A 26,499-nucleotide genomic window follows, 5' to 3' on the forward strand; every position below is an offset into this window, starting at 1 on the left:
TGTGAGTTATTTATGAAAGTCCTGGGCCCCACAACGCCAATGATCGTTAATCATAATCGACGCATAATATTTCGCAAGAGAGCGCCGGAAATCGGAACTAATTTATGTGGAAATGAGTTAATTTCCTTTGCCTGAATTGTGTGATTTTCTAGCGATTTCATCGCTGCCATGCCAAAAGTAATTACCAAGCACTTTCCTGCCAGCTCCCGGAGGGCAGAGGAGTGCCCAAATTAGGCTCAAGTTGATGTTGGCTGGCAGTTTTCAAGCTAAATTAATTATGATTTTTGTGTGCAGGTAGGTGGCAAATCAGTACACGCCCGGCTTCTTTTGGGTCACGATTAAGGTTGAGGATGAGCTGGCCTTTTTACCACTGCAATATACAACTTTTCACTATTTGGCAGCCAAAAACAACCAGCAAGGCGGCGATTATCCCATCTGGCTTAAAACAAATGACAGGTTTTATAATCCCACATCCCACAGAATATTTAATTGGCGTAATCCGCTTACAATTTTTGACAATATTTACTGTGTATGTGCTGCATTTGTTCCACTCAAATAAAAGATTACACTCCGTTGCAACCAATGCATGAAATGAAAGTGCAAATAGGTGAACAAAATATTTTGCAAATTCAGTTCGGTTTACGCATGCACTTCGTACGTAAGCATTAATTGCGTGAACAATTAAGAGATATTAATATTAAAGACCTCAAAATCGATATGCTTTAAGCCCTTTAAAATGAAACCATCACCAAGGAAGCCAACAATGGAGAATATGCCACGATTCAAAACTGTTTAAAGGTCTTCAGAGGCATTCGAAAAGTGGCGTCTCGTCGTCAGCTTCCTTCGTCCTGTGTTCGTCTGACATGTCCTGCTGTCCGAGGCCAAAAGCTGTCAAAATAAAGTTTAACAATTCACGCGCATTACGGACAACAAACACCCACTCAGCCACCCACCGACCACCCGCCGGGTGGTGCGGCTAATTTGAGCGGTGTTTGTTTGACATTTCAGGCGGAACAGCCGCAACACGGGGCAACACGCGTTCCTGTCACTCGGGGTCAGTCGAAAATGATGGCAAGGACATGAAAAATGTATGAGTGTAAATTCGTAGACGCTTCCGGCTGGTTTTCACCTAATGGAATGTAATTGTCGATTGGGAAGCGAGCAAAACATTTTACTGCAGGCTCTTTAATTTTTCAAATATTTCCTTATATTTTTTACATTTGTATCAGAATCCAATGTTTTTGACATTTTTGAAAACGGTGAACATTTTGTTGGCATATCGATTGAAGTTGGCAAAATACTCAAGCAGTGATGGAAAATTGACAACGTGACAGTTTTTTTCGAACTTAATGCGTCATAATGCATAATGTATATTTATTTTATAGAGTCGAATTGCGTTCTAAATCAAGTACTACTACACTCGTCCATTTTAAAATGAAATTAAATGCGCATTTCGGGGTCAGTTTTCTTGGATTGAAGGAAATCCTTTCGGAGTCCTGTAATATAAAAGTTTCCATAAACACCTGAGACAGTCGCTCCACCCAAAAACTCGATGGCCAATTTTCAATTGATTTTCTTGACTGGCTCGGCTGCCGCTTTTCCATTCCTGCTTAACATTGACAGATTGTATGCCATTTTTTTGCGTTGTACTTGCAACAATATCGAGGGAAAAACTTTGCCGGTGAAAAGCAGCTGAAACAAGCAGCTGAAAAACTGCTGAAAAACTTTGACAACTTGCACAAAACTTTTACCAGCCGTGTGACATTAGGTGAGAGTTGGCAGAGTCCTTCGAGCCTCCCGCTGCTCAACCCTTGGATGTTTTGAGCGGCAGCAGCTGAAGCCTTTATTCGTTATAAATCACAATGTAATCATAAATCGCTGCCTGCACATAAATTACAATAAGAAACAAATGACAACTCGGAGTGGAGTGTTTTCTTTTGGGGCTGTGGACGCGCTGCAGGACATTCCCAGTGCAATTTGCCCGGTGTCCTGCGGAGAGAGAAGTGTCCTCGCTTCTACGCTTTTTTAGGCCAACATCAATTTGTGGGGCCTCATGTGAAGTCTAGGGGTGTCCTAATGTCCCAATGATTATTATTAGTGTACATTTAAGAATAAATAAGGGACTTTAGTACGTTACCTTTTCATTAAATCGAGCATATTCATGGATTCAGACTCTGCGTCTTCCCAGCCAAGCATCTGCAGTAATTTGAAATACTTTTTAATGGCCCGAAGGAGTCTCGAAACGGCCAAGACACTTATTTTATTTTGCATAAGCTGAGCCACAGCCACACCCCATAATTTAGCCACTAGTCAACGCCTTGGGCTTTTTTGGGGTTGGGAAAGATTTGGCCTCCTCCTTGAAGTTGCGAGTGGCACTTTTGCTTTGTAATTTATGCAGCCCAAATGAAAAGCGTTTTTCCAACAACATTTAATTAAGTACGGGGTGTGGGGCATCCAAGGTGGAAAATGTTCAAAGTTAAACATGAGAATTAAAATGCCAGGACCCCAAAGTGGAATGATTTCTTTTTTGTTGCCTGGCCGATGTTCATTTAAATCGTTTTCGTGTTTGGAGAGTTGTTTAAAAAGCTTTTATTCACAGGCATACAGTTTAGTCCACTGAGAAAAATTATTTGGCGCAAGTGTAACAATGGTAGAGTTTTTCTTACCAAAAAGAGTTTTAATACATTAACTTTCTTTGATTTTAAAATGTGTATAACATTTTAAATCTACCCTTTAATTATAATATTCCCTAGGCTCAGGACTCCTGAGAGTTTCCTAAATAGCTTTTTCCCGTGCACCAAACTATTTTACCGAGCTGGAAAACCAATCAAAATACCTGCCACCCGGCTTGACCCCTGGGAATTGGCAAGTGGGGCCAATGACTAGCGCCGGGATCATCATTATCCTCGTCATTATCAGCAGGACTGGCGGTGGCGGCAAAGGAATTGGGTCGTTGTTGGTTTTAATGCGACTCGCTTGCCACTTTTGCTGTTATCAGCAGCGTCAATGTTTGGTGATAACAGCCAGCGGCAGCGCAGCAGCGGCGCAGCAGCGCCATTCGAGGCAACAACAAAGCCCAATCTGCGCAGCGACTGCGGCTCCGGCAGCGCAGCATCGGCTAATGGGCAAAAGCAGCGCTGTAATCCTGCTCCCGATTGTGTGTGTGTGTGTGCGAGCTGTGGTGTGTGTGAGTGAGTGCGGGCCGCAAATGGTGTATGTGTGTAAGTAGGGCTACAATATGTGGAGCAAGTTGCGCTTTGTTCGTGGCCAGGAACTCGTGGACGCCAAGTGTCCACGAGCGGAAGTCCGAAGGACAGCATCGCAATTCGGCTGCCGCTCGGCTTCGTCCTGGACACGCAGGCGCAGTATCGGGAGAGACTCGGGAAAGCGACGGAGAGAGCGCGCGAGAGAGCCGCAGAAACTGTTTCACTTCCGCTTCGGTGATGCTGCTGCCGAGGTCCTGTTAAGTCCTTACAGAGCTGCGCCCAGTGTTCCTTAAAGGTCCTTAAGCTCCGAAACTTAATGTGGGTTCTGGGTGTACCATTTAAGGTCCAAGTATTTACGTAGATAAGTATAGTTTCACTAACTTAGACGATATCACTTTGATTTAAAATATTTATACGAGCATTCCAAAATCTCCGCGAACAGTCGGTTTCCCTCATCCATAGACCCACCGAAATTCCTTTACATCGCATCACAGCACTGGTTGTTTCAATTCCATCGCGTTCCGCTTCGCTCTCGCGAAGGAGCAGCGCCAACATTCCCACAGTGAAATGTTGCAATGCACGAGCCATTTTGCAGCGTGCACCGTCGGAAAATACCGATGCGCGACGCAAATTGCACGCTTCGTGGAAAGCGGAAAAGCGGAAAATGCCCGCCTCGTGTCGGCGCTCTCTCTCTCTGCCGCTGCCCGTGCCGCTCGCTCTCTCTCTCGCCCGTTCAGCCGAGATTTTGCTAATGTTGCTGCTGCTGCTGCTGTCGCTGCTGCGGCTCCGCTGCTACTGCTGCTGCGTTGCTGCTGCTGCGAAGGACTTTAGTGCTTTTGGGGCTGTGCTGTTGGTCCTTGGGCCATCGCTCGTTCAGTCGTCGTTGCGTGTTGTAGGTGGCCTGGTCTACTGAGCTCCGTTTGGACTGCTCCTCCTCCAGCTACTACTGCGGCCGCTGCTGCTGCTGCTGCGGCTGCTGCATGCGCCTGCAACCTGCAACACTCACACCACGGCAACAGAAGTAGACGCGTCGCGTTCAGTCCCCGTCCTACGGCCTAACGTCATGTCGCGTAGTGTTCGGCCGAGTAAAGCAAGCAGACTGCAAGGTGACTGAACCGATCCTTAACCCATCACCTTCCTCTCCCACTCGAGTGCCGTGGATGTGTGTCAATTAAAAAGTCTCGTCTCAGTGAGTCGCGTGTTTAATTTGCGGCACGTTCCCCACACACACTCACTATCAATTTAATTAAAACGCCACAGACAGACCCATAACTACCGCAAAACCAGCCAGCAAACCCACCTAACTGGGCCAAAAACTAAACACAATATTGCGGTAAGTTTTCGCTCACGTTATTTTTAACTAATCAACAAATGGAAATCGTAAATCGCCGAATGGCGTTTTATTAGCTGTGAATTTGTTGATCCTGATGGATTTTATTGCTGCGGTTATGGGCGGGTGGCAATTGGTTTTTAATTAATTACGTTTGCACTTCGGTAGCCATTTCAATGAACTTTCGGTTGCTTTTTTGTTTTTGATTTATGCCCGAGCTTTGTTTAATGACATGCAAATTTTATTTAGCTTCTGCGGCTGAAACTCGCAGCATGAATATACCAGTTAGTGTTCAATTTAGTAAATTGAATTTGGTCATAAGGGGGAAATCAAAAATATGAAAGTACTATTTCACATTGAATAATGTAACTGACTTTAGCAGCAAGAGCTATACGAGAAATTCCTAAAACTATTAGTTTCAACGCCTTTTATAGCCAGGTTGCTATCCTTAATATACCCAATTTCAATGTCAATTTAAATTTTACTACTATGTCTTATTTAACTTTAAGATTCTCCAACAATGTAAAGTATTAATTTTGCTCAATAAAATTGTAGCCAATGCGGAGAAATAATTTAAAGCTCCGCACCCTGGTTGCTTTGGCTAGGAAATTTCTCAAAAAATGAACTGAAGCGTAAGCTTTTTCTTTTCTTGCTGGCCTCGTTGCACACGAAACAAATTTCATTAGAGCGCAAATAAATCAGCTTAGAGTGGGCAATAAAAGCCAAGGAATTGCCTGAGAGTTTCAAGAAAAATTACAATGCATTACGCATACGCCAGGTGGGACAAATGTGAGCAGGGAACCGTGGCGAGCGCCACAGCGAATATATAACCGCCTTTAATCAGTTGCCAACTCGTTGGCAGACATTTAATTAGAAAAATCAACGGCATTAAATATTTCTGGCCCGGCTGCAGACATTCCGTTCTCGTCTGCTCCAGACTGGCACTGGCTGTCATTACACAGAAAATTAGATGTGCTCCGCTTCTGGCCCCGGCTGACATCCGCCAAGTCTGTCTGTGACAGAGAGGAACGACATCCTGCAAGCGCGTGTTGAAATGTAAATAAAACAAAGGAAGGCAGGAAGCTGGGCGAGAAATCCTGGCGAACACAAGAATGTATGTAAAATAATAAAAAGCGACATTTACGACATAACATGGCAGCATATTACACGGAAAGCGCCGAGTGAGCAGGATGAGGAGCTCTAAACTGAGCCTCACTCGCAGTGGCACACACTGCGTATACGTATTCGCATTACAATGTTTTGCACTGATTGTTCCCTGCGAGGACACCCCTCCCTACCCGCTTCCCCTCTTCCTCGCCAGTTGCCATGCAAATGTATACAAAGTAATTATGTACATCTGCGTGCTTGTGTATTTTTCTGCTCGGCGCGACTGTGGGTGTGTGTATCTTGTAGTACTACTCAAATAATTGCCAAACCACACACGCAGCTCAGTCTGCGTTGGCTGCCAGGCAACAAAACGCCTTTCAAGAAGCATAAAAACAACGGGCGAAAATCTGACGGGACTACGAACTGGTGATGCTCTAACGAAGTCGACAATTTAGTAGATTTCTGCAGAATTATAGAATAAAGAGATAAAAACAACCTATAAATATAAATATCCAATCATTTTGATATTAGTTTTGAATTCAGCAGTTTTACACTGACATCCTTTCTAATTTTCATAGGTGCTTCTCGAAAGTTAAATATCTATCACAAGTTTCACACAACTAGCTTAATGAATGAAATTTAAACGTTGAATAGGGTCAAATCGAACTCCACAACATTATGTAAGCCAAACCGCAAACCAAAGAGTATTGTTTCGTAAGAGTATCAGACATGCTTGAACAACATTGTATCTTATTAACAAAACAAGGTTGTGTGCTGTGCGTTACACACCCCACACAGACACACCCACCGCACCGAGTCGCCTTGTTGCAAAAATATTCAAAGTATTGTTGGCCGTAATTTTGGGATACTTTTCAGAGCGGCAGGGGAAACAGGAACAACAACAAGGCAGATGGAAAACAACATGGAAAAGTTTCATCAGAGCATACGCCATGAATTTTCATTTAATTAGGCCGCCCCTCCACCACCACCCCGCATTTTTACAGTCATCTCAACCTTTTGATGGTTAGGCAAACTGGTGAAAAAAGGGAGTTTATTGCAGAAGAAAGTTGAAACCCTTTTCTGCTTTATTGTTTGCATGGGGCGATGGGGCTGCAAACACTTTCAAATGATTTCATTTTCCGGAAAACCACACAGAATGAAAGGCGAAGAAGAGCTGGCCAATTTGTAGGCCAGGTTTTTCATCTACTATGATCAACAACCACATCCAGGACAGACATTGAAACCAATTAATTTTAAATTGTTTCCAGGCCGAGCCTTCAATCGACGTAGTCTCTCTTTTGTCTGAATAATGAGCGTTCAATTTGCAGAAGGTGTCGATGGGAAAAGGTTTTCCTTGACCAGCTCCGCTTTCTTTCACTGCCGTCCCTTTGTTTGGGCTATCTATTTTCCGGGGCTAATTGAAGTCCGAGTGCCGGCAGGCGGAGAACCGCAACCGAAAGGTCGTTACGATACCGGGGGGATACGGACACTCCGGCCAGCCGAACCTCGTCGGGCTACTTTCAGCAGCCCGTAAAAGTAGGCAATAGCATTCCCAAGTTTTCTTTTCCGGCCCGTTCTCCCTTTGGAAATTTTCACACATGATTTTTTCATAGACCAATTTGCACACATTATAAGTTTGCAACCGCAAATTGCCACACCCTTTGGGCATACCGACAACAAAACAGAGGGAAAAGCGAGAAAATAAACTTTTAGCAATTTTCCTTTTGTGCTGAGGCGTAGGAATTTTCAAGTACTTATAAGCAGGCTCCTGTTTTTCCAGCTCCCCTTAAGCTCAAAGTAAATTTCTTTTATGCCCCGAAAACAATTTGCGTAGCATTAGAAGTATAAGTTGGCTGAACTTTCGCTGGCAGTCAGAGCAACCCGAACCCCTTTGTGCCCTATTGCCTGGAATTGTGTAATATATTGCTCAGAGAACGTAGAAATCCTCATATTTAATTAAAATGGCATGTGTAGTATTTCTTTCTGTGTGCCCACAAGTCCATCAACCCAACCAACTAGACAAGCAAGCAATTATTTGCTACTTTGGCTACGCTTGCGTAAACTAAAGCTGGGAATTATCAGCAAACACACGCAGATTAGGGGAGAAGGACTCGTCGGCAGACTCCACATCCTGTGGGGCACATGGACAACCAGCCCACACAACACTCGCCATCAACCCGAATGTCTTCATATATTTTCGGGGGCCCCGGCCACAAGACCATAAAATTAAACTAGTGCATAATTAAACACTCGCAATTAGGCGTAATTTAGTTGGTGTGCGGGTGAGCATTTGAGGGCGTACTCGTATCTCCCATCGCCACACTTTTGCCACATTAGATTTTAATTAAAAAACTTCCCAAGCTCGCAGTTTGTGGACCTTTTGGCCCGTCACACTGACACTGCATTTTATGTGACCGTTTAGCTGACGACCCTTCAGCGACCCAATTGTTTTCGGGACACAATCTTTGGCAGTCGATTTCTGCGCCTCGTTGAGTCCCAAAGTCCAGCTAAATGAGGCTGCAAAATGCTTATACACATGTCGTTTAGATAACAGCATCCTTGGAAAAGCGGGCGGGTGGAGGGAAACTGCGCAGAGATAAGCAGCAAATAAAACAAGGAAAACCCTGGAAAAGGGCAACAAAGCATAATCAGCAAAAAGCAAAAAGTCAAAGCGCTGCAGATTCGCTGTAAACAATTCCGAGTTGTAATAATTAATCCAACAGATTTACAGCACGGAAACTTTCGCGAAGCGGTTTCATTACTCAAAACTTGGTCTAAGACGGCGGGGAGGGCGGAAAGGCTTAGTGCCGGATTTTCCCGGCGGACCGCGACTTTGTTGTCCTTATTCCTCAATGCAAAGACAGCTTATTCTTTATGCAATGCCAGTGCCGAGCGGCAAGGATGCTGCTGAAACCAACTCTAATTGTACTTAGTATGCAGACAGACAAACCGACCAGCTGGCTGACTGACTAACTGACTGACTGACTGACTGACAGTCATTCATTTCAATTCGAGGGAAATAAATCTCAAGCTGCTGCTGCTGCTGGCAAGTCAAATATTTATGCAGCCGGAGGAGATTTCGCAAAGCCAGTAAATTAATTAATGGAAAAACAGCGCCGCGGATGAGAAAACATCTTAAGGTTGCTGAGCGCATCTAAGCCGATTTTCCGCAATGCAAAACGCAAGTTTTCCGAGTGCCGTGCTTCTTGAGGCATTTTCCATTGCATCTTGCATTGCTTTGGGATGTGGCAATTGTTTTGGGCCTGGCCTAATTGACAGCTGGCAAGTTAATTAAGGCTAATTAGTGGCCTAATTGATACGAATGGGTTGTAAAATATGGGTGGGTGTGAGCTGGGAGCAGCATTCAAATCAGCAAGACCTTCGGTGAACAGTTTATGTGAAGGTTAAAGTTGCTGATTGGATTTAAGCCAAATTGTTATGGGGCAATGAATTGCCTGAGAGACATGCACAACTTTGAAATTTGTGCAAAATTCCATTTAAACTTGAAGCAATTTCAATTAAAATGTTTAGCTAACCCTCGCCTTCCTTGGTCCTTTTTTGCGACATTGAGTCAAGAAGGAAAATAAATAAGCCACCATTAGCGCCATCGATCAAGTGTGTGCTTATCACGATTGCCTGTTTTTCCAGCTGAGACGGGTCGTCGGCGTTTTATTTTTGGGTCTGCTGCGGCCTTCGTGTTTTTGCCATTTGTATTCGTGTTAAAATCAAATATTTTATCATTGGGTCGAACCTCAGAAATGTAAATATTGGCATAAACATTTAAAAGGCAACACAGCAGGGCCCACATAATGTAGGTCCCCTTCAAAACAGGACGTTGTATTGAACACACCCAAAAGGGAAAATAAGGAAAGTAACGAAAATGGTGTCTGCCGCTTTGAATGTATAACCACAAGGCATCGGGGCTAATAATCGAGTAGACGCCCCACAAAGCCTATATAAATATGTAAACAGGTACATAAGCAGCCAGTTCCAGGTATTTGCCACATGGGGCAGCAACAGAGGGTTCCCAAGGTGGCGGGTCCTGTCAGGTGGGGTGCAGAAATTCAGACCTAATTTTCCGCATTTCTCCTTTACGCCGCCGCCTTTGTTTTCCTTTTTTGCAAAAGACCCTAATGTCGCCATTGGCCAGAACACGTAAGCCCACAAAACCGTAGCCAAATCGGGGTCGAAGGTCCAGAAATTTAGCATAAATCACATAAATATGCAGCACTGGAAAATGGCAAGGAAGCGGGATAAGCAGCAACCAGTGACGTGGATTTGTGCCACGGATTTCATCCGTATTTCATCGACCTTCGCCTCCGCATCCATATTTATTCCTATGTAAACGTGTTCAGCTGCCGTTACTGCCTTTGGCTCAAATGGGATTAGCTTTTAATGCCCTCGGTTATGTTATTTACAAATGGCTTTTCGAATGATGCGCCACAGTTTGTGGGATCTCCTCTTATTTTGCCATCTTCTTTTTGGTTAGGTAAAATTTAATATCATGGCGAAAGTAGTTGCCATTAATCAAACCTGCTTGTGCCATTTATAATTTCCTGCAAAACAGTGATGGTTTTTGCCCTAGGAAGTGTACATCAATTTTGCAATTCTTTGGTGCCTAGTAAAGAGATATTTTAAATACAACCATGCAAAATCAATTTAGGTATAAAACGATTACTCAAATTCATTATGAATGCCCTAGAAGAAGAGCAGAAATCCGTTTGAAAATCGTATTTAATTTGGACTGTATTCGGCTTCAGAACGTAAATATTTTCTGCGACGACATCGGGAATATTTTTGCACGCGAAACAGCATTCAGCCAGAATGATTCTTATTTTTTTTTATATGTGAATATGTGAAATGCCAGCGGGGACAATGTGATGTCTCCATCGCATTCGCTCCAACTGTCAGCGGGATTTTCCTGCTCGACTGCCTGCAAGTCCTGTGTCCCGTGTCCTGTGTCCTTGCCATCCTTCAGCTGTCAGTCAGGCATTCAACACACGCGACACAGCGCGAGAGATTCATAATTGTTGCAGATCCATGGCCATCCTCCGTCCCATTCCCATTCCCATTACGATTCCCGTTTCCCAGGACACAATGATCATCATCACCATGGCTGGCTTCATCATAACTTTAATGCATTGTAATTGTGTCACCGTCGTCAACGATTCCCTGCACTCAAGAAAATATCGCAGTTATACCGACATATTTAGAAAAGTTCAAAAGATGTAATGCATATTAGCACGGAGTAACATTGAACTTATATTTGATATTTCCTTCATATACTTTAAACAAAATAGCAATACTATTCTATAATTATTTTATTGGTCAAATAATTAAATCCCCGTATGTTTCAGTGCATTAGTGTCTCTGATGCGGCGACAAGCTGCATAGCTGCGTTACGTATACGCAGTGTAGTGCCCGGACAATTTGTGCCGCAATCTGTGCCAGAACAGAGCGCTCGTCGTTGGCTCACTTAACGGCTTAATATATTGTTCCGGCAGCTGCGACTGCCACGGCATAATATCCTTGCAACACACACTTGCACCGCTGCAGTGCCTGGGTGCACATGGCATGTATGAAAAAACATAGACAGCAGAAGAGTAAAAAGCAAGGCGAAAACCAATTCAATGCAGCTTATTTTTATGCGCAGGCATACTTAATATTTATAGTATCGCACGGTGTAGTGTAGTGCAGTGTGTGTGTGTGTGTGAGCGAGCGACTATTCCGTAATTTAATTACAAACTTTGCGCCATTAATTTAAAACTTTAGGCCAACTATCGAGCGCGGCTGCCGCAGGAGCAGCAGACTCCACGTGCCACAAAAACGGGTAGCAACGAATGTGGTGCCTCCTCCGAACATCCCTACATCATCTCTGTTCCCTATGTGGTGCGAGTATATGTATCTGACCACATGCTGTCACCGGCAGGACAATGGATGTGCCGCCCCTTCTGGTTTATGCGCTCGCAACATATTGAAAATATGGCCAACTCGGCCATTTGTCAGCCGGAATCGCGTTCAACTTTTGTAATTAGATAGAGTGAGGGAAGGCTGTTGGAATGGCGTCGAAAGTTGCTCACTTTCCGCCGCCTGTTGTTATTAGCTATGGAATTCAATCAAGGACCTTTCGATTATTAAATGTTTTCATCTGAAGTGGGTTAGCGGAAAAGTGATTTGCCAGTTTTAATTGTAAAATGTGTCAGTCACGTAGGTACTTCAATTTACAGCTTTTTAGATACATTTTACTATTTTATTTTAGCATTTGAAAAAGTGAATTTTTTCCTTGTTATTTCAAGCTGAGAATAATTGCGTGACTCCTTTTTTCGCAACGATGAAGTTATCCAATGAAGCTTTGTGTCATTCTTTGTACTTTTCTAAATGTCAGTGTCAACAGGGAAAAATCGCAATGGCGAAAAATATGCAGCAGCTAAAAAAATGGTAAATGGAAAGCCAGCGCTGAAAAGCAGCCACTGGGAGTGCATTTTCATACTATCGAAGAAAACTTCAGCAACCTGAGCGCACAATATTAATGGAGTTTCCACCTTACTCTTATATATATGTATGTATAAATATGAATTTCCAACGACTTGCAATCTCTTTGGCCCACGCTTATTATGTAAATTTTGAGTTCACCTTTTTGGCTGATTTATCTCGCTGCCGCTGTGGCAAAAATTTCATTAAAACTGCAATGCAGCCACTCAAGTTGATGAACTCTCTTTCGTCCTTTCCAGCGCTTTTATCTGCCCCTAATGCCTGTCAATTGCATTTGCCAGGACCTGGCTTATCTGCCGCTCCTCCCACTTCCTCCGTGCTTCCTGTAATAAATCAACTCATACCCCTCAACATCTCCCCCTGCTTTTCCGCCTTTGGCCTTAGACGCATGGCATCATCCTGTCAATGTCGCTGGCAGTTTTCTTTTCCATACACATTTTTCCGTGCATATATGTATATGGATGCTTTTCGACACATAATTTTCTATGTTCTAGGTGTCGACGGGGCATGAGAAATTTCCCTTATTTCCACCCGTCATTGATTGAGTTTTGCTCGCTTTTTCCTTGCCTTCAGTGCCATATCATCTACTTGAGTGGCTGGATTGCAGTTCATAAGTTCATGCTGACACAGCCGAGTTTCCAGTTGCATTTGTCTAATGCGCAAGTTTGATTAGAGTCGCAAAACTTGCAGAAAACTTTAAAAAGTTTTCGGGAGGCAATTAATTTAACGTAAATGCCCAGGCTGCGTTTTCTCCGAGAAGCTGATTCGTTCGCTATAAACCAAAACTCCACATGAATTATTCACGCTTATTTAATCCCTTGAAATTTATGACCAGATGATTGTTGATGCTGCGAAACAAAGACGTTTGGATACAGGCGTATACACTGAACAAAATGCAATTTCTCGAAACTATATTTCAAATACAACGATTTGAAATTACCTAAAGAATTTTCGCCTACTTATTTTGGGTTTCAAAAGATTTTTCTGTGTGCACCTAGGTAAATTTAATTTTAGATAAATGTGTGAGGTGGAACATTAACATAATTGCATAATGAATGTGTCGACATGATGGCTTAGGACTTGAAGATGGTATTCCTGGTGAGGAAATGACCAGAAGAGTGTGTGCAGCGTTGATAAGACGCAGGCAAAATAACCCAGTTTACAAGCTAATTAGAGTAGTAAAGCCAATTAATGCGATTGCATAAGTACGTGCATATTAATCAGCTTGGCCAAATCGCATTAGAGGAACTGGTTATTTTGGGGAACCGTTCTGGCACAAATCAATCAGCTGCTCCGAGGCCTCCTGCAAGTTTCATCATCTCTGCCAGACTCTTGAAATCCCGATGCATTTTGCATGTCGTCAGCTATCCGTCGGTGTCCGTGTCCTGTGTCCTGCGTCCTGTCTGTGGCACTTGGCCTGCTCGTTTATTTAACACTGATTGCCAATGCACACAGAGATTTTGGCAGCACGGAGCTCCACTCGTACTCTACGGCCCCTTGGCTGGAGCCGACCTCAGCAAACTCTGAACTCCGGCTATCCGATAACCTCTCGACCCAAGTGCCTCATGCCTGTCTGGGAAAATATGGTCTTAAAGCGCTTTTGGCAATTGCTTCCGAGAGTGTATATGTGTTCCCCTTTTATCTTCGCTCGAATGACATCTGCCGGGGGCGGCTCAAAACAGTTTCAATTAGTTGAAATCTTTCTCGGATTCCGGAAATAGGAATTCGTTTATTCAACCCCCATCAAAAGCCTTTAATTGACAGCCTGACATACGAGTAATGAACTTTGTTTCGGGTTTCGACCAAATTATATGGGAGCACTTTAAGCAGCATTCCGACATTTAATGGTGGCGCATTTCCATTTTCATCGGACAACTATTTCTCCAAAATCTGCATTGCTATCATAAACGTCGAGTTAAAAAAAATAAGGCGAGCACAATATGAAATAAAAGTGTGCCAGTCGCAGAAAATTAATTGAGTTAATTTATAGGCCAGGTGTGTCATAAATTATAACAAATTGAAACTGCAGTAGAACGTTCCGTGCGCAAGAAAACATTGCATAATTTATGGTATGCAAACGACATTGCAAATTCCATTACATATTGATCACCAGACCGACCTAGAACGCAAACCCATATGGAAAGCAGGAAAAAATGTCAAATGAAAAGTGGAAGGCTGCTGCTGGCCATTAAATGAAAACCCCTTCAGAAGGTAGAAAAAGTAACTTTTCAATCAACTTGAGACGGGTTAGCGCAAAGCCGGGCAAAAAGGTTGAGAAAATGCTGGGAAATGGGCACTCGGCTTACTGACAATTTATAGAGCTCAAAGCGAGGAGGGGCGGCCAATTTAATAAGGGCCAGAGTGGCAGACTCGAAGCGGATCGACTTGCCATTACTTTAAGGCCATAATTCCGTACATCGGAGACGAACTAATTGAGGCGGGCCATCGTGCATCGGGCAGACAAGCAATTGCCAATTGCAAATCCAGCCAGAATCACTTAGGGCTCGAGATGAGCATAATAATGATGATTCAGATCAATGGCACTCGGCAAATCAAACTAAAGTTGTTTGCTCGTTTGCCCGGCTGCCAGCCAATTGTTATGCAAATAGCCAAGTGCTTTTCCGCTCTCAAGCCGTAGGAGGGAAATTTTTTAAAATAACCCACGCTCCTGCAGTTGGTACTGCATGGAAATGGAAATGGAAAATGGCAAATGGCAAAAGGGTAGCAAAGTTCAACCGAGGCAAGCAAATGGGAAGTGGCTGTGGAGATTGCAGGGACCTCACTAAATCAATATGGTGGTGGCTCTGCATTATGTGGTCTCTGCCCTGTCCAGGTGTTCCGGAGCCTGGACTCCGACTCCCTGCTCCCTCGTCCTGGGCCACAAATCAACATTTGACTTCTGCATAAATTGCAAGAAGCAACAAAATTGCTGAAAAGAAGAAAAGTAATTTTCCCGCTTTCGTTTGCAGCTGCAAAATTGTGCACCACAGCCGCCCACATTTCCCCCATCGGATTCCGCCCCATTGTTGATGATGCTCCTCCGCCATTCCCACCGCCATCTCAGCCAGCTCCAGTTGGCCGTTGATGCCTTCGGGAGCGGACAACCTCTGTGGTTCGCTTGGCTGGGTTACCTGCACATTTCGTTGCTTACCCCATCGCCCTCATGTTAATAAGATGGGCGGCAATTTGTATGCCACTCAACTATATATACAGATCATACACAGGGAGAAACTACCTCTATTAATTCGCACTTAAAACAGTCTCATTATTCAAGTTTCAAGTCACCATTAAACTCTTGAGATTTTATTTAACGTATTTAAATATGTCCACTTGGTGTTTCGAACCTATTAAATGTATTTTCTGAACTAAAAGTTCAGTGTAGAATTGTTATTTCCGAGCGCAAATAGTTTCTATTTTTCTTAGAAATTGCTGTTCTTTCATTTCTCGGGAAACTGCCAATGCATCCGACTTAATGCGTGTATGGATCGATTTGCATTTCATTACCTGTTCGAGTTGATTGCAAAAAATTGCAAAGAAAATGCGAGCTACGCTTCCGAAGAACCAAGGGGGTTCCGGGGTTTTCCGTTACGGGTTCTCATCGCCCTCGACGGTGAAAGGTGGCCAAAAAAAGTTGCATTTCGGTTGCAGGGGCCTGTGGTAACCGGAGTCCAACGATGCCAAACAAAACTCAACACAATCTGTGCCAAAAGCCGGTGCAAATCGAGCTGAATCAAGCCGAATCGATGTGCGAATGGGCAAGGACAACAACAAGGACACGGCAGCAAGGACAAACAGAAACAGGAAATGGACGTTGTGTGCTCAAGTTTGTTTCCGCTTTCCTTCTTTTGAAATTCAATGCGACGCTTTTTGTTGATCTCCAGCAGGAAAAACGCATTGTAGAATCGTGTGTGGAGTGCAGGGCTGTGTGCGATGTGCCCAGGACTCGCCAGGATACGCCAGGATATTCAGAGGTGTGTAGGTGTTAGGGGCGTTGTGGGCATGTCGCCGTTCAGAGCAGCCCTTTGTTGTTGCTACTGCAAATGCAAATTTGTTCAAAGTTTATTGAGTGCACGTGACGGCAAACAAAAGTGCAAAGTTTCCCCCGGGCTCGCTCCTTTTATAGTTTTCTCCCTTATTCTAACTAAAAATTTTGAATTGCAAATTTCTTGGTCAACTTAAGCACACTTAAAACATACCTTTTTTATATGACTGTAAGCCGCCTTAATGAGTGTAATTTGAATAAATGGGTTGCCAGCTTATATGCTAATTTTTGGACAATTTAATTACGGTGCTGAGTTGGGTGAGGAGTAGAGTAAAGTTTTGTTCAAAAATTTAAGTTTACAAATTAATGTGCGACTAAAGAAGGAAAATTTTAGGAATAATTTATTATTTGAGGTAATTTCATTGGAGTAATGGCAGTGATTATATTCGCAGGCTCATAAAAGTTTACTCTTAATGTTCCTAAAATTATTACAACAGCGGGATATATTTTGTAAAGCAAAACTTAATTTTACGAAACTTTGACCAAATTGAATATCCCAATTTGCATATCACTACATCAGCTCGACTGAAAACAACCAAATTGAAGCAAATTTTCATCATTGCAGACCAAGACCCAGCTAAACCGGCCAGATCAGAAAGAGATGAAGGCATTGATAAGAAAGAGATAGAGAGCGGCCAAAACCTAGCCCCGAAAATCAATAAACTGGTGAGTACTCGCCCAGCTGAATTTCTTTCTTGGCTGCTTGGTTACTGCAAATGCTTTTATAAATTTTATGACTCAATACTTCCATTGTGGCAATAGACGATGACAACGACAACGACGACATTTAACCTACAGACTTTTGTGCCGGCACTGAAAAGATGGCATTGCAATATTATGCGCCATCGCCATTCAGCGCATCCCTGCGCATCTAACCGACTATAATTTTAAAGCCACAAAATCCGAGGAATGGGAACGGGTATGGGTTGTGGTTCTACTTGCGAGGGCAGGGAACGGGGCCAGACTGTCTGCCAAAGTGAATTTGTGGCTCTGAATCCAAATTGCACACAAGTCGAGCTTGAGTTTGCAGAGGCAAAAAAGAAAAACCGAATCGAGCAAGTGGAAAATCGAAAAATTCTAGTCTACCCATGCTTTTTCTGTTCGCTGCAACTGTCTGAAGTCAAGCAAGGAAAAACACTGTATTCGAGAGTCTCGACTATCAGATATCCGTTACTTGGTTTAACAGAAGCACAGTGACTAGCGGCGGCTGCATAAATCGCTTATAGTCCTTTAAACTAAACCAAAGTCCAAAACTAGCACTCCGTAAACTACAGTTTCAGTTCCGACTTACTATCTATCTATTTTCTCGACGTACAGACCAAATTGACTATGCTGGGTATTCGGATCAATATTATATGTTCTTAATAGGGTCAGAAACGCTCTCTTCTACCATTTAAAAGCTCTTCTTCAAAGTTAAACTACTCCTTGCTCTACCAGTAACTCATATAAATATGTATCTTGCTATGCATACAAGTTTAGCAAGCTGCTGGAAAGTTACACACTTAATAATCGTTATCCCTTTAAAGAAAAATCCACCAAAAAGCTAAGTGCACTTTTTATTTCCTCGGCTATTTTAGCAAAATTTAATTACCAGCATACCTTAGTATTACTTTTGCAGCAAATGTCAAAAGTTTCGTAATTCAATTGACGTCCCTCGTCCCAGGCGGAAGTTGAAATTTCAATCAGCTGGGGCACAAAACGAAAATAATCTGCAATAAAAATGTTTTCCTTTAATAAAAATTCAATTTCCTTCAAGCGACACATGTTGCCGAGTTGGGAACAGGAAGCAGGACTAAGGATAGCAGAATCATTGGGGCGGGGAAAATGGTGGATAGCGAGCCTGAAGCTGGATCCAGCTGAACTGTCTGCCGGATGCAGTTAGGTAAAGGCATCGCAACGCATCAGCCGACCTCAGAAAGAGAGACGGGGCCACCAGGACTAATACTATGCTGTACGACCAACCCCGGGGCATCCACCAAGTCCCACCTACCACCTACCGTCTCCCCCCTCCACCTACTTTCCCGAGGAAGGTCCTTTGGCGCGGGGAGAACGCGACTAGAAATGTCTTTCAATTTATAATGACAAAGTCGTGTGAGTCCTCCCACGGCCCACTCCTCCGCCATCCGGGTCTTGTCTGTTGCATTCGCAATTCCGCATTGGATACGGAAATGCCACGCACAGTGGTGTTCTCTGTTTCTAAATTTATTAGGTGTGAGTGGTCTCATTCGATTGCTAGAAAGTTTTATTTTAAAGATAGAGCAATCTATATTTTTGTTTTATAGAAATATCGAAATTTACTTGGCTTCCTAAGTAAATACTTGAAAATCCTTGTAGTTATTTATTAAATTTGAATCTACTTTTAAGCAATGGGTTGTAACCACAGTGCCGCAATAGCTATAATGTTGCTCACAGTCCCTTACCATCCCATCCTCCTCCTTATGCCATCGTGGCTGAGCTCACCGACTTTGCGGAAATGCGGCTCACATTTTGCCATCGGAGATCGAGGAGCAGCCAGGAGGTCCTGGGCAAAGGCAGTGGCAATGGCAGATGCTGCGCCAACGACGGCGAGGGGATCCAGGCCAACAGACACATCGATGATTGCACATGGCTTAAAGACCCAACGGAGCCAGTTACCCGGCCACTCCCACTGCCACTCCCACTCCGCCCCCGCATCATTTCCTCGCATTAAAAATACAACGTCGGCAGATACATCAATTGAAAATGAGGCAAGGAAAGGCATCGCATCGCAGCGGCAAAGGCGAGTCGCATCTGCGGCGGACAGCAAAGAACAGGAATCGGAAATCGGACGAAGGGCTGAGAAACGGACGACTGGGGACATGGGGCTAAGGGATGGTTGCTCCTGCTTCCCGGCCAGGTTGGCTGCCCAGTGGCTGGGGAGATGTGGGGCCAAACTGGGCCAGTGTTTGTCTGGGCATGACAGCAACTAAGCTGCAGCTGAGCAGGATTTGATGCCTCGAACGCATCTGTTGCTCCAGCAGACTCTTAAGTTTTCAATTTGCTAGATTAAGCCAGGGTTGCACAAAAAACATAGTGATAAAGTTAGCAGGTATTTGAGATATCGGAACTACGCTTATTATTACTAGCAGAGACGTGATCGAGAAACATGCTAAGTTTGCCTTGCAGAAGGGGTAATTTAAGTGAGCCAGTGTACAAAATGATCCGCCATAAATTGTAGAAGCTTCCCATAACTCTTCAGTTACGTCATTTAACAAATTTCACAATTTCTGGGCAATCATGAGGCATTTTCCCATCCCGCCCCATCCCATCCGTCGTTGCGATAACTCAATTCGTGGCGCAAATTTGCTGAGACTGCAGATTGTCTGCAGGGTGCTCCATCTATGGCAGCATCTGTCAGCCGGGGACAGCTTGGCCATATGTCTCGGCCATACATCACGTACACATAGTATCTGTGTGTACTGGCCACACCCCCTGCGAAAGTAAACAGAAAGCGCTATTTTCATTTGCTTTATCGCTCGGAGAGATTGGAGAAGAAGAATAAGGTCCAATCACCCGAGCCCTAATACGCTTAGGCTGCTCATAATCACGCTTCAGCTATTCGAGATGGATTGGTGGAAATCGGGGGAGGCCGACGGCTCTGAGGAAAGCCCCCCAGATAGTTCGCCCCATTGTTCTTATCGCATTATTACATTTCTATTTGCTTTAGGGCTAAGACTGCAAGAGGTTCATCCGCTGGTCTCTGCCGCATTTCCCACTGGCTTATTTATAAGCGCTATTTGTCTTAGCGTCCCGCCAAACTAATAACTTTTCCGTTGTCCCTCCATCGAGCGATTTTCCTTTTCCTCCGGCTTTTCTTTTATCTTCCTCTGCTGCACTTGACGCTTGGCCAGCCGCAGGAGTCCCTGCACTTGAAAAGCAATTCGATGGGTTGTAATTGAATTTGTAGGAATTTTGCAAGAGAATAACATTGATACCTTAGAAAAGGTTTGACAATAATATTTAGTTATGTACTGTACTGCTAACCCTTCAAAGCTGCCCACCCAACCACTAAGCTTGTGCAAGTGTAGTCAAGGATATCCACTTACCTCTGCCTCGTCGGCAACTCCTTTTGGGATACTTCCTGGACTTTATCGGGCGGCCACTTCCGCTCCACGTACACAAATCACACGTCCCTTGGAGTCCGGCACTGGCTTCCGGCTATTTAAATTGACATCCTGTTGCAGGTGACTGCTTCCTGGCTTCCTGCCGCCACCTAGCCCCCAATTCAATTTGCAAAATCATTAACACATTTAGTCAATAAGCCCTGGTCGGTGCTCTTGAGACGCTAGTGCCCTCTGTGGGGATTATTATTCATTTTTATGTAATTATCTGCTTACACCAGAGCCCAGGGAACCCCAAAGGACAACTAGGAAGCAAAGAGGCTTCTTCTTTGTCCCTGCTACGGATGTATGAACATCAAACGAGGAGGAGTCTGTGATTTTCTGCACACAAAATTATCTTTAACTGGCATTGGATAAAAGCATCCTGTTGTCCAGGTCCTGGTAATGGCCATGAAATATGGCCGCAACGTGTAAGCTCCTGTAGTTACACTTCGGAGCAGTTACTTCAAGTTCAGTAGGGACTTGGCGGCGAATGAGTATAGTTAACTGGGGAGTACAGTGGAGCTACCACGGATATGTGTTCATTCTCTACACCGAAATACAAGTAATCTGATTTGATAATATTAAGATTCAAAGTGCATTTTTAAGTAAAAAAAATCCATTCCCATGTAGGTATACTTTTAAACTGCACTTTTTCAATGCCCAGCTCGTTCTCCCTTGTCAAAACACGTATCAGGACGAGGTCCTTTTTAGTGCCACTGTTCGGGTTTCATCATCAGGAGCAGCTGCAGCATCAAAAAAGGCGAACCATTTAAGTTTATGTGCCCAGTGTGCTGGTGTGTGCGTACGCTCCTCTCGAGCCTTCTTGTGTGTGCGTGTGTTAGTTTCATAATGTAACCGGATGTGCCAACACAATGCTCGCACATCCGCTTGCCAGACAACAGGACAACAGCTGTCACACACACACACACATGCCGGGGGAGAGGCACACACAAGTTAAATGCCGCTGCGCTTTTGTTTGCACATCTTAAGGGATCGAAAAGGAGCAGGGCCATTCCCATTCCCATTCCCATACCCTCCCTTACCCGCCTTTGTCCTAGGCCAGCACTTGACAGCAACGGGCGCATTATTAGAAGCAGCAGAGCATATAATAGGGGCATTTCATAACAAGGAGGCGTGAGTCCACACAAACAAACCCGGCCAAAGCCCGAGCTACAGGCTCTGACATAATTATTAACTGCATGGACGTAAGTAAATATGAGGCGACCAAATGGGCAGAGATAACGAGGCCATTGTATGTTTATGCCAGTGTGAGTGCCCCTGAGTTAGTGTTGGTGCTGAGTGGGGAAAAGTGGCGAAGGAAAATGGAAAAGCGAACACAGAACGACGAGCGGCGAGCGGAAAAGCCCAAACATTTAGCAGACATGTCACGTGCCGGGCTCATCATTTATGTTTTAGTTTTGGGCGCGCCTGACAAAACTTAATTGATTAAAAATAATATTCCAGCCTTTTTTGCCTTGCGGAAGAAAAGCCAAGACTACATGAAGCGCATTTTGATGAGCCGCATAATTATTAACGAAGGCATAAGAGAAACACAATTGTTTGTTTTTTTGTTTGGATTACTCTTCAGGTACAAGAGTTTGTGTTAAGTGTAATCTTTCAAAAGCCTTACAAAGTCGGAACTCAAACCTTAAACATGCCCGCTGCATAAAGTATCCAATTCATTCTAGAGTTCGAATTAGCAATTTAGAATCAAACAAGTCTTTAAATAGAAGTAAATTCTACTTAAATTTGATGCACATTAAAGTTAGGTAACTTTAATATAATCAGCGTTCTTTTTAGCCTCCTCTCGCTTTTCCCAATTTCTTGTCGCTTGTTACTTATCAGCTACAGTTTTTAATTTACTCTACTTTTTTTGCGCTTCCGCGCTGCTGCTAATTATAAACTTTTTAAGTGGCTTATTGGGACGGCTGCGGTTGCCTGGGACGCGTCGCGTATCCGCAGTGGTGTACGCCCACTGCCGGCGGCAAGTCATCAAGTGCTCTTCAACTTTTTACTTCGCCAAGATGTTGCCGCCGAGTCCTTTTCACCCGAGGCTGGGGAAAATGTATTATTTAAGGCGAGTAGTTCCGCTTTGAGTGTGCACACAGCGCCGTTTATGTGCATTGATAATGAGTAGGCCACCCGTTTTTTATGCTCTTTAAGCCGGCATAAAAGTTTGATTAATGTTTGCCCAGCCCGGGAATTCATACGAGCTTCCTCCGCTTATGCATATGTCTGTTCGGCTCGTCGTAAAATGGCATTAAAAGCATAAATACACCAGTGGCACCAGCGACTTTTAACAGCCAACTCATAAATATAAAATCATACATAAATGCGCAACGAAAATCACATCACTTCCCGAGGGTGGCGGAAAAGTGTGGATTTCCCGAGCTCGACCTTGCACTTTCAGCGGACATAGTTGATGTGATGGATCACAATTCGATTTTTAGTAGACATTAAGCTGGATCGCGTGCCACGCCCTACGCCCACCTCCCACCAAGCGGAAACACTTCTCACCTTCGCCAGGAGGTAAAAAATGATAGAAAATCGGGGGGAAATTCGACACGAAAAGCAAACATGAAGGGAGCATGGACAAGAACATCTGCCAATGGGGTGCGTCAACGGAAATTTATGATGATAGATGGGGAAAGCATCTTCCATATGCAACAAGCTGCCAAATTGTTACAGCGTCAGCAAACTTTGGGATATAAATGCTGCTAGCAGAAGCTCCTTAAACGTGTATCAATAAATGAATTGACTTTGCCATAAAACATTTCATATTCCATGCTCCGTGTTCCGTGTTCCATCACCCGGAATTGCATCACCAGAAGAAATGGCAGTGGGTTGTAAATATTTAATATGCTTTTTGCATGTAGCCCATGATAAAGTGCGTGGCGTTGGGCAGATTAATCATATCCCTGGGGATCCAGGCCCTGGAACCTAGCACACCTAGTTGCAGCTGCTCTGGCTCCAGCACCGAAAAAACCCATTGTTCTAGCTTGCTCTTTCATTTTGTTGTTTCTGCACATTATCAGCATAAATTCAAATAAAAACGAGAGTGGCTGCTGTCTGTCGTCTGTGCAGCTAAATAAATGATGTTATAACAGAGCGAGAGCAGCGCAGACTGACAGGACACACAGGTCCTGGGGCCTGCCGCCCAATCGCATACACTCCGCCCTCCCCAGATAACCAGCTTTTTTGTTCGCTTCAACTTTGGCCATTTTTCTTGCGCCCCAAAAGTTGACAACAGGCAGAGCGAAGGACTAAGCCAGGACACGTATTCCAAGGGGCAGCAGCTGTCAGCCGAGAGCCAGGACAACATGATGGAGCTCATCAACATCAGTCGGCGGGATGTATGTGCACGTATACATGCCCCCATGCCCAAGATGGGCGCCTGGAACTGCCGATGGTCTTAGGCAAATGGAGCAACAAAATGGCCGCCGAAGGATGAAGACGCGTGCCTGGCCAAATCCCGAGGCGTGATTGATTAATATTATTCTCGGCTAATCTAACTTAAATGGGCCGCAGCGCAGGAGGCGGCGAATATTACCTATTCAGCAACTTCCTCGTCCTTTTCCAAATGTGCGTGAGTGCCTCTCGTTGACTACGCTCCATACATAATAAACACGCGGCGTGTTAAGTGCCGGGCAAAAAAGCAAAAAAAGAAAAAAGAATATTCCAAAAAATATATGTGTGCTTATTTTGGAGCATTTCATCTCGTATTTATATGCACGAAAGGTAGGCACTGGAGTAACCTTGTTATGCGGAAATTTGCTATGCATAAAGCAAGGCTGCCGAACAGGAGGCTTCAACTTTTCTTTGTCAGCTGAGGGACACAATATGAATGGTGACGTGGAACATAAGTGATCTCCTGGCAGCCACTGAAATCCCTTTCAGTTGCTTATGATTTTTTCGCACAATAAACTTAATTAATCAAATGAGGGCTCCGCAAATGGCCGCTGACAGCATTTGTCCCGAGGCAGTGAGCCCCACTGATTGCGCACTTCAATCAATAAATGAAGCTCGTTATTAATTAATGCAAAAATGATGGCACAAAGGCCACAAAAGTTGAACCAACTTTCAGATGCGAATTGAACAACTGTCAGCAACATGTTGCTGCCGCCTTTCTCCACCCGGAAAACCCGGAAAACTACCGCTTTTCCGCCTTGGAGGCCGGCGCTTGACAGTTGGCTCATTTATTTCTGCAATTTTCCACCTGGCCAGCAGCAACGGCAGCAGTTGAGTTGTTGACTTAATTAAAATAATAAATGATTTTCGGTTTCTATCCAGCCGAGGGTCAGCCAAATTAATTAAACTTTCACGGGGTGCATAATGAATGCCTATAACAGCAGAGGAATGGTCTGAACCAACGCATGGAATGCCCAATTCTGAAGACGTCCAATTAATAATGATTGATGTAAGATTGAGCAAGATGATGTAAGGCACCTGACAGCAACTAAGAGCCGTTTTAAATCATTAAAAATAATATATATAGAGTATATACCATGGTATGAGGCAGCTCAGTACATTCCTCATTTTGTTTACCACAATTTCGATTGCCAAATATTGTCTATGAGCTCTTGGCCAAGGAAATGGAATTGCTTTGCAACTGGTTGCCAAGAATTTTTCAATTATTTTTGCGCCCCGCCTCAAAGGAGGCGTGTCTGCCAGGGCCAAGTTATGATTCGTCTTCTTCGATCCCGCCCCGATGCTCAGCCCCTTTTGGCCATAATTATTGTTTGCACTTGCCGGATGCAAAGTTTTTCATTAGTGCGCGGCAAACAAAAAGGAGGAAATAATAATAAAGAAATGAAAATCGCACAAAGTTGAAAATCGCTGGTGAAAAGGGGCGGGTTGTCCGACTGCGGGACGCATTTGCAAACGTGCCGGTGGCATGCTTCATTGGCTTGTGCATTATTTGTGCAACCTGGGTTGCATCGTAAAAAATGCAGGAGCAGCAGGCTGCCGCTGCAGCTGGCTCCTTTTGGCCGAGCACACGGCGCAGAGGGCAGAGGGCAAAGGGCACAGGGCACGGATGACGATGATGGGGACGTGGGCGAGGAGTGGGGCTTATGGGCGTGCCGACACGGACATGCGAGAACAAGCCACAGTATTTATGGTCCTGTGGCTGCCGGGGACAGCGACGAGTAATGTGCACCCCACCTGCTCCTGCTCCTGCTCCTGCTCTTGCTCCTCTTCCTGTTCCTGCTGGGCGTCGTCTGGCCATAAAACACAATCAAGCGTAAAAATACAGGGCGGGCACTTAACCCGGCCAACACCATCGCCAACACCCACACCACGACATCCACGACACGTCAACGGTTTTTACCTTTTATGTGCAGGGTACTCGAAAAGGTCGCCGGGTATATTATATCCCAGAATATATATGGGTCCAACTACAGTTAAGAATGTGATGGCGACATAAAGGCAACCAACCAGCCAGAAGGCCACTAAAGATGCTATGCAGGTGTTTAGAATACGCAGGTACATCTTATTTGCACTATTCTGTATGTTTATTATCAAGCCGTTTAGCGAAAACATCTCTTGATAGAAATATATTTACAATATATGCTTTCAGCATATAAACTTCAATTTGTATTTCTAAAAACTTACAACTCTTGGACAGGAAATATAAATACAAGGCAATAGTATTTATTTAAAGGATGTGCTTGCTTCCAGATATATTTTATGCAAATCTGAGATGCATCGCATGGCACCTCAGGGCACACGTGAACTACTATTATTGCAGAGTACCTTTGGGCTGGCTACCCGAAGGTGTTGTATACTTTGTGGTCCAGTGGCTGCTGCTCCTTGGTATTTAAATATTTTAAAATGTTTGCTTAGCGCTCGGTGGCAGTCCTGCTGCTTTTGTCGCTTATTTACTTATGCCCGTGTTGGCACTGCGTATTAAAATTGCATGATTTTAATTGCACAGCTTGCAGGAGCGATGGCAACATCATTTCAGCGTTTCTGCAACGACTGCATTTAATGTTGCGCATACGCAACGTGGTCGCTGTACATAATGTTTGCGCTTGTAATTGAAAGGGCGGAAGAGATAGTAATGTTCACGACCACGCCCCCCGCCACCCGCCACAGCCACGCCCTCCCGCACATATATCAGGCAGTAAATCCATAGTTTCCCATGCCCCATTTTCTGGTTAAATATTATTTTTGCCATTAGCCGCACTGCACAGTGCGCTC

The 26,499-nt window shown here is 44.2% G+C and overlaps 2 long non-coding RNA genes across 5 annotated transcripts in view; one reads left to right on the forward strand and one right to left on the reverse strand.

Annotated features, from left to right (window-relative positions):
- The first annotated feature begins 4,009 nt into the window (after positions 1 to 4,009).
- Positions 4,010 to 26,499, forward strand: part of LOC123327148 — a 31,440-nt gene continuing 8,950 nt past the window's right edge. The window contains exons 1-2 of the long non-coding RNA XR_006541650.1: positions 4,010 to 4,539; positions 16,743 to 16,843. This is a non-coding gene — a long non-coding RNA (uncharacterized LOC123327148). The remainder of the gene's footprint in view (positions 4,540 to 16,742; positions 16,844 to 26,499) is intronic.
- LOC27206961 lies at positions 15,568 to 20,370 on the reverse strand. 4 transcript variants are annotated; one of them, XR_006541652.1, is made up of 3 exons: positions 18,195 to 18,371; positions 17,777 to 17,886; positions 15,568 to 16,169 (listed from the first exon to the last, which is right to left on the reverse strand). It is a non-coding gene; the product is annotated as an uncharacterized LOC27206961 (long non-coding RNA). The 4 variants fall into 4 exon arrangements; XR_001600230.3 differs by lacking the exons at positions 15,568 to 16,169; positions 18,195 to 18,371 and adding an exon at positions 20,242 to 20,370 and having other exon boundaries at positions 17,788 to 17,886; XR_006541651.1 differs by lacking the exon at positions 15,568 to 16,169 and having other exon boundaries at positions 17,788 to 17,886; positions 18,195 to 18,395.

Source organism: Drosophila simulans, chromosome 2L, assembly GCF_016746395.2.
Source record: "Drosophila simulans strain w501 chromosome 2L, Prin_Dsim_3.1, whole genome shotgun sequence".
NCBI lineage: Eukaryota > Metazoa > Arthropoda > Insecta > Diptera > Drosophilidae > Drosophila > Drosophila simulans.